This window comes from Thamnophis elegans, chromosome 17, assembly GCF_009769535.1.
Source record: "Thamnophis elegans isolate rThaEle1 chromosome 17, rThaEle1.pri, whole genome shotgun sequence".
In the NCBI taxonomy this organism is placed as follows: Eukaryota; Metazoa; Chordata; class Lepidosauria; order Squamata; family Colubridae; genus Thamnophis; species Thamnophis elegans.
In genome coordinates this window covers 8,559,984-8,567,544 of record NC_045557.1, presented here as the reverse complement: position 1 = coordinate 8,567,544, position 7,561 = coordinate 8,559,984, and the positions used below count along the sequence as shown (strand labels likewise).

Sequence of the window (7,561 nt, the reverse complement as noted above, 5' to 3'; positions counted from 1 at the left end):
AATGCGGTGGACGCAAACTATGTCCCAGCCCTGGGTTTCTCAACCGTGGGGAATTTAAGACGGGTGGACTTCAACTCCCAGAATTCCCCAGTCAGACATGGCTGGCTGGGGGAATATGGGAGTTGAAATCCATGCCTCTTAAAGCATGCTGGCTAAGGGATTCTGGGAATTGAAATCCATACTCCTTAAAGAAGCTGACTAGGGGATTATGGGAGTTGAAGCCCACCCCTCTTAAAGCATGCTGGCTAGGGGATTATGGGAGTTGAAATCCATACTCCTTAAAGCATGCTGGCTGGGGGATTATGGGAGTTGAAATCCATACTCCTTAGAGCATGCTGGGTGGGGGATTATGGGAGTTGAAATCCATACTCCTTAAAACATGCTGGCTGGGGGATTATGGGAGTTGAAATCCATGTCTCTTAAAGCATGCTGACTGGGGGATTCTGGGAGTTGAAGCCCACCCCCCTTAAAGCATGCTGGCTGGGGGATTATGGGAGTTGAAATCCATACTCCTTAAAGCATGCTGGCTGGGGGATTATGGGAGTTGAAATCCATGTCTCTTAAAGCATGCTGACTGGGGGATTCTGGGAGTTGAAATCCATACTCCTTAAAGCAAGCTGGCTGGGGGATTCTGGAAGTTGAAGCCCACCCCTCTTAAAGCAAGCTGGCACCCACCTTCCACAACCCGCCTTCTCCAAACCACAACTCCCGGGATGCCTAGTACACCTTGTTCCGAGCAGTTTAGCGGTGCAGCAGTGCTGGTGTTTGCAATTGGGGGGGGGGCTGTAGAAAAGGGGCTCTCGCAGCCCGCCCCAAGGACTACTTTTGTGTGTTTAAAAAGGTGACAACAACATTGAAAAAGTTTGTTTTTGCCTTCCCTCCCCAGCGATGCTCTCCCTGACAAGAGAGGGGATGCTTGCTGACCGTACCCCCTCTCCCCGTGCAGGGGGGGCTGGGTGAGGGTCTCGGGTGTGTGTGTGTGTCTCAGCTCAGGGTCAGCAGTGACAATCGTGGGCCAGGCGGACCGTCTGGAGATTCAAGGAGCCGTCTTCTTTCAGGAAGAGAAAGGGGAGTGGGGTTTTTCGGGGTCGACAGCAGCGTCTCTGGCGGAAGAAAGGAAAAAGTGGGGTGAATTCGGGGGTCTCCCCAACGCCATCTGGCACCTCTACAGGTAGTCTCTGGCATACAACCCTTCGTTGAGTGGCCGTTGGAAGTTACAGCAGCACAAGTGACTTACGACGGCTTTTCACCCTTACGACTGTTCCGGCGTCCCCTTGGTCAGGTGATCAAAACTTAAAACGCTGGGCAACTGACTTGTATTTATGACGGTTGCGGTATCCCAGGGTCGTGTGGTCTCCTTTTGCGACCTTCCGACAAGCAAAGTGTAGGGGGAAGCTGGATTCACTTAACAACGGTGTAACTACCCCGTTTCCCTGAAAATAAGACTTCCCTGGATAATAAGCCCAATTGGGGCTTTTGAGCGCATAAAATAAGCCCTCCCCGAAAATATTGCAACGCAGCAGCTGCCGTGCGGTGACCCCACTTGACGCCTCCTGCACCCCAAAAATAATAAGGCCTCCCCGAAAATAACCCCAAGCGCTTATTTCGGGGGTCAAACGAAAGTAAGACCCTGTTTTATTTTTGGGGAAACACGGTATAAGGGTAGTTTAGAAGGAGGGAGCTAAATGCAATACTGAAATTTAAAACCTGCATGTTAACATCAAATAACGTGTTAGAAAGTTTTCATTTAAAGTGCTTTTGTGTTTGTTTGTTTATTTGTTTGTGGGTCTGTTTTTTAAAAGTTTAGTACCTTGAGGGAAAGGTTTCCCCTCCCCCCTTTTTCTATTTTGTAAATAAAAATGGTGACAGTTCACAAAGATTAAATGTAAAGGTAAAAGTTCCCCTTGCACATCTGTGCTAGTCGTTCCCGACTCTAGGGGGCGGTGCTCATCTCCCTTTCAAAGCCGAAGAGCCAGCGCTGTCCGAAGACGTCTCCGTGGTCATGTGGCTGGCGTGACTCAACGCCCCCGAAGGCACACGGAACGCTGCTCCCTTCCCACCAAAGGTGGCTCCTATTTTTCTACTTGCATTTTGTCACCTGCTTTCGAACTGCTAGGTTGGCAGAAGCTGGGACTAGTCACGGGGGCTCACACCGTTATGCGGCGCTAGGGATTCGAACCGCCAAACTGCCGACCTTTCTGATCGACAAGCTCAGTGCCTTAGCCGCTGAGCCACCTCCGTCCCTTCTCACAAAGATTAGTAGGTGCAAATAGAAACGTACACACTATTTCCATAGCAAGGAAGGGAAAGCAGGGATGGTTAAATTGAAGATTTCATTTAAAGAGAAAAAATAACGTTCTTATTTGGATATTTCTCTTGGAAGTTGTGCTTGTGAAGGAAAAAAAATGGGAAGTTTGTTTTTGGTGTTGTTGATTAGAAAGACTTGGTGTTATGGAAATGTTATATATTAATATGTAAAAGCAAGAAAGTTGAGGCTGGAGTGTGTTTATCTTGTCCTGTGCCTGGAAAGTCAATCTTCTTTCTTTTTCTCTTTCCCCTTGTATTTCGCACACACCTCCCTTTCCCACCCTTAATTTCCTAGTTTTTCCTTTTTTAAAATTTTAATACAAGAAAATTTGAAGACTAAAACAACGGTGTTACCCACTTCAAAACTGCAGCAGTTCACTTAATAACTGGGGCAAGGAAGGTCGTAACACGGGGGCCAAATTCACTCTGCCCTCGAGTCACTTAGCAACAGAAAGTTTGGGCCCAATTGGGGTTCTAAGCCAAGAACTACCTGTATGCCACAGGATTGAAACCCCAGATCTGCCTGGCTCTTTGCACCAGGAAGCAGCCAGCTCCTCCATTCCCTGCTTTACCTGTTGGGCATCCACCTGGCCTTGGTGGCTTGGCTCCTGGAGGCCGCAGGCCAGAATCCAGAGATCCAGCTGCGTGTCTTCTTTGATTCGGTGGCAATGGCACCCCAGGCATTCGGTGAAGGTGAAGGAAGTGGGGCTCAGCACCCAATTCTGCCAGCCAAGATCTGGGTGGTGGGATAGGGGAGGAGAGAGAGAGAAAGAAAGAAAAGAAAGGAAGGAAGGAAGGAAGGAAGGAAGGAAGAAAGAAAGAAAAAATGAACAGATTCATACACGACACTTACATAATAGTTCCTTTTCAAAAAGAAACTGGACAACCATTTGTCTGGAATGGTAGAGGGTCTCCAGCTTGAGCAGTGGGGTTGGACTAGAAGACCTCCAAGGTCCCTTCCAACTCTGTTATTCCTTCCTTCCTTCCTTCCTTCCCCTTCCCTTCAGCAGAGAGCAGATAGTTAATCTGCTATCTCTCTCTCTCTCTACTTCCTTCCTCCATCCCTCCCTCCCTTCCAGAAAAGGTTTTTAAAGAAGCGATTGGACAATCATTTGTCTGGAATGGTAGAGGGTCTCCTGCTTGAGCAGAGGGCTGGACTAGAAGACCTCCAAGGTCCCTTCCAACACTCTCTTTCCTTCCTTCCTGTCTTCCTGTCTTCCTTCCTTCCAAAAAGGAAGGTTTTTAAGAAACAAACTGGACAATCACTTGCCTGAAATGGTAGTGAGCCTCCTGCTTGAGCAGAGGGTTGGACTAGAAGACCTCCAAGGTCCCTTCCAACTCTGTTATTCCTTCTTTCTTTCCTTCCTTCCTTCCTTCCTTCCTTCCTTCCTTCCTTCCTTCCTTCCTTCCTTCCTTCCTTCCTTCCTTCCTTCCAAAAAGGTTTTTTAGAATAACTTGGACAAATATTTTTCTGGAATTTTACATCCTTAATCGTATTATATATTAGATTTTATAGCAATAGCAATAGCAGTAGACTTATATACCGCTTCATAGGGCTTTCAGCCCTCTCTAAGCGGTTTACAGAGAGTCAGCATATTGCCCCCAACAATCTGGGTCCTCATTTTACCCACCTCGGAAGGATGGAAGGCTGAGTCAACCCTGAGCCGGTGAGATTTGAACCGCTGAACTGCTGATCTAGCAGTAGCCTGCAGTGCTGCATTTAACCACTGCGCCACCTCGGCTCTTGATATTGATATTGCAATTTGATTTTGTACAACTCAAGAGCATGGTCTGTTGTGCTCCCTCATCGTTTGTCCCGTAACAACAACATTTGAGTTGGGGAGAAAGAGAATTATCGTCCAAATCCTGTAAGGCACTCCTGCTTGAGCAGGGGGGTCGGACTAGAAGACCTCCAAGGCCCCTTCCAGTTCTCTTATTCTGAAATTCTTCATTCCTGCCCTATGCCTAGTTTCTAATTCCAGTTCAGCTCAATGGGAAAACGGCTCTCTGTAGCATTTCCAGAAGCCAGGATTAATGTGCAACCTCAGCCACTAGGGGGCATAGTTACTTTTTAAACCTATTTTTTAATCTGCCGTATTTTTCACTTTTTACCGTATTTTTTAACTCCCTGCATTCGTTTTTACTATTATTTTTTAACCTAACGTATTTTTTTACACTTAGCCTATTTTAACTCATTATATATTTTTACTTTATTTTTTAATCCACTGTATTTTTTTTTTACTTTCAACCTATATTTTTAACCCAAAGTATTTTATCTTTTAGCCCATTTTAAGGTACTGTATTTTTTATTTTTAACCCACTGTTTTTGTTTTTTTTAACTTTTCAATCTATTTTGTAAACCAAGGAATTTTTTAATTTTTAGTCCATTTTTTAACCTACTGTATTTTTATTCTTTTAACCTGTTTTTTTTAAACATACCATGTTTTCTGTTTTTTTTAAAACCTATTTTTAATCTAATCTACTTTTGTATTTTTAACCTCCTTTTTCATCATGTTGTAACACACTATCCTGACCAAACTTCACAGGTAATTTAAAAAAAAAAAACATACTCTATTTTCTGCTTTTCTAACCTATTTTTAATCTAATGCATTTTTTTATTTTTAACCTACTTTTTCAATCTGTTGTAACATACGATCCTCACCAAAGTTCATAGGTAAATTAAACAACAACAACAACATACTGTATTTACTCTCCTCTAACCTATTTCTAACCTAATGCATTTTTAAAAAAATTTAACCTACTTTTTCAACCTGTTGTAACACACTATCCTGGGCGACTATCATAGGTAATTAAAAAAAAAACATACTATAGTGTGTATGCTGCTTTTCTAACCTATTTTTAATCTAACATGTTTTTTACTTTTAATCTGCCTTTTCAACCTGTCGTAACACACTATCCTGGCTTAACATCATAGGTCAATTTTTAGCCATCATGGTTTAGTCAACAAAACCAGGATATAACCAGGGTCGAGCCCCCCTTTGATTGGGTGCATGTTGTGTTTTTTTCTTAATCTTGTTGTATCTTATTGTTTTAATCCTTTTTAATATTTTTCATTTCTGTAAGCCGCCCGGAGTCCTCCGGGATTGGGCGGCCTATAAATTCAATAAATGAAATGAAATAAGCTATGCTTTAGCAGAATGGACGTATTATTATAAACCTAGTTGATAGCTTTTTTAATTTATTCAACCTGACTAACAAGAGTTCAGGCAACAAACCAACATTTTGCATAGATGAAGCTTTGGCAGAAAAGTTACCCCGTTTTTTTCTTTAAAAAATCCCGCTAAAGCTATTGGATTGTAATATTCACATATTAATAATATTGTGATATTAACATATTATTTATCATATTACCATCCAGGGTGATGTGTTGCGAGATCTGTAAGCAGCCCCCTCTTTGCCTCACTAATGTCTGATTGGAGGTGATATCTGAGGACCAAAAAAAAAAAAAAAAAAAAGGCAGATAAGCAATTTGTAGTCTTCGACTTACGATGGTTCATTTAGTGACCATTCAAATTCACAACAACACTGGAAAAAGTGACTTGGCTAGGACCGTTTTTCACACTTACGACCGTTGCAGCATCCCCACTGTCACGTGATTAAAAATTCAGACGCTTGGCTACGGACTCGTATTTATGACGGTTGCTGTGTCCCCGGGGGTGGGTGGGTGTTGTTGTCACGAGATCCCCTTTTGCGACTTTCGGACCAGCCAAATCAACGGGGAAGCTGGATTTGCTTAACAACCGTGTGACTAACTTAACAACCGCAGTGATTCCCTTAACAACTGTGCCAAGAAAGGTGATAAGGTAAAGGTAAAGGTTCCCCTCGCACATCTGTGCTAGTCGTTCCCGACTCTAGGGGGCAGTGTTCATCTCCATTTCAAAGCCGAAGAGCCAGTGGTGTCCGAAGACGTCTCCGTGGTCATGTGGCCGGCATGACTCAATGCCGAAGGCGCACGGAACTCTGCTCCCTTCCCACCAAAGGTGGTTCCTATTTTTCTACTTGCATTTTTACATGCTTTTAAACTGCTAGGTTGGCAGAAGCTGGGACAAGTGACGGGAGCTTACTCCATTACGCAGCGCTAGGGGATTTGAACCACCGAACTGTCAACAAGCTGAGCGTCTTAGCCCCTGAGCCACCGCGTCCTTCAGAAAGGCGATAAAACGGGGCAAAGCTCACTTAACAAATGCCTCGCTTAGCAGCAGGCATTTGGGGCTCGGCTTGTGGTCGTCGTAAGTCGAGGATGGCTTGTGTTTACTTGAAAGAGAGACATTTAATTTTCCTCGCAGTTCTGTGGAGGAGTAAACCCTGCAGGCGGCACCTTCAGAGAGGGAGGAAAAAGAGAAGAGCAGGTGTGTGTCGGGGTGTAATCTTTGGGTTAGAAAAGATATTGAATTAGAAATGTCCTTTCCTTCTACAGAGAACCAAGGCTGAGTTTTTATTAATCGAGCAAGACCCCCTCCGGCCAGCTGTTCTCCTTCGAAGTCGGCAGGGAGTGAAAAGATTGCGTCTGAAATAATATTACCATTTATGGTGGACCTGTGAGGAGGCTAAAATTTTTTGGAAAAGGATCAAAAATTGGCTGGAGACAATAACAGGAGTTAAAATAGAATGGAAACCTGAAGTTTTTTTAAAATTAGGAATAATGTCTGCCGAAATACAAAAAAGAAATCCAGTATTTAATACTACATATAATTACGGCGGCAAGGATTGCCTTTGCCCAGAAATGGAAAAACAAATTAATTCCAAGCGAAGATGAAATAATAAGAAAGGTTATGGACTGTCCCGAAATGGACAAACTAACTAAAGAAATCCAGGGAAAAGAAGAATCAGAATTCTACCAGATATGGGATAAATGGTATATAGGTGGATGGAGGAAAGAAACAAGAATCAATGAAGGAATATAACAAAAGTCAAAAAATAAATAGTTATGAGTAAAATAGGAGGGTTACGAATGGTGACATCCAAATGAAATACAATAGGAGGGGAAATAATATAAGGTGAGCGGTATCGATTGATAATTGCCATTAGAAAGAACAGGAAGCTCCTGTTCGTATTGTATTGTGTAAATGTGATGTACGTCTAGGTTTTGTCTGTGTGTATTTTACATGTTTGTTAATTAAAAAACAGAAATAAGAATAACCCTGAGGAACGGGAATAAACAACAGAGGAGGATAAATAGGCACTCTGTCCTACGCTTCCCCAGAAATAGCTAAAAGTTTCAATTTCAGGCACT

The 7,561-nt window shown here is 43.2% G+C and overlaps 1 long non-coding RNA gene across 1 annotated transcript; it reads right to left on the bottom strand.

Annotated features, from left to right (window-relative positions):
* Positions 1 to 637: 637 nt before the first annotated feature.
* LOC116519787 lies at positions 638 to 5,760 on the bottom strand. Its single transcript, XR_004256686.1, has 3 exons — positions 5,680 to 5,760; positions 2,880 to 3,043; positions 638 to 1,103 (listed from the first exon to the last, which is right to left on the bottom strand). It is a non-coding gene; the product is annotated as an uncharacterized LOC116519787 (long non-coding RNA).
* Positions 5,761 to 7,561: the final 1,801 nt, after the last annotated feature.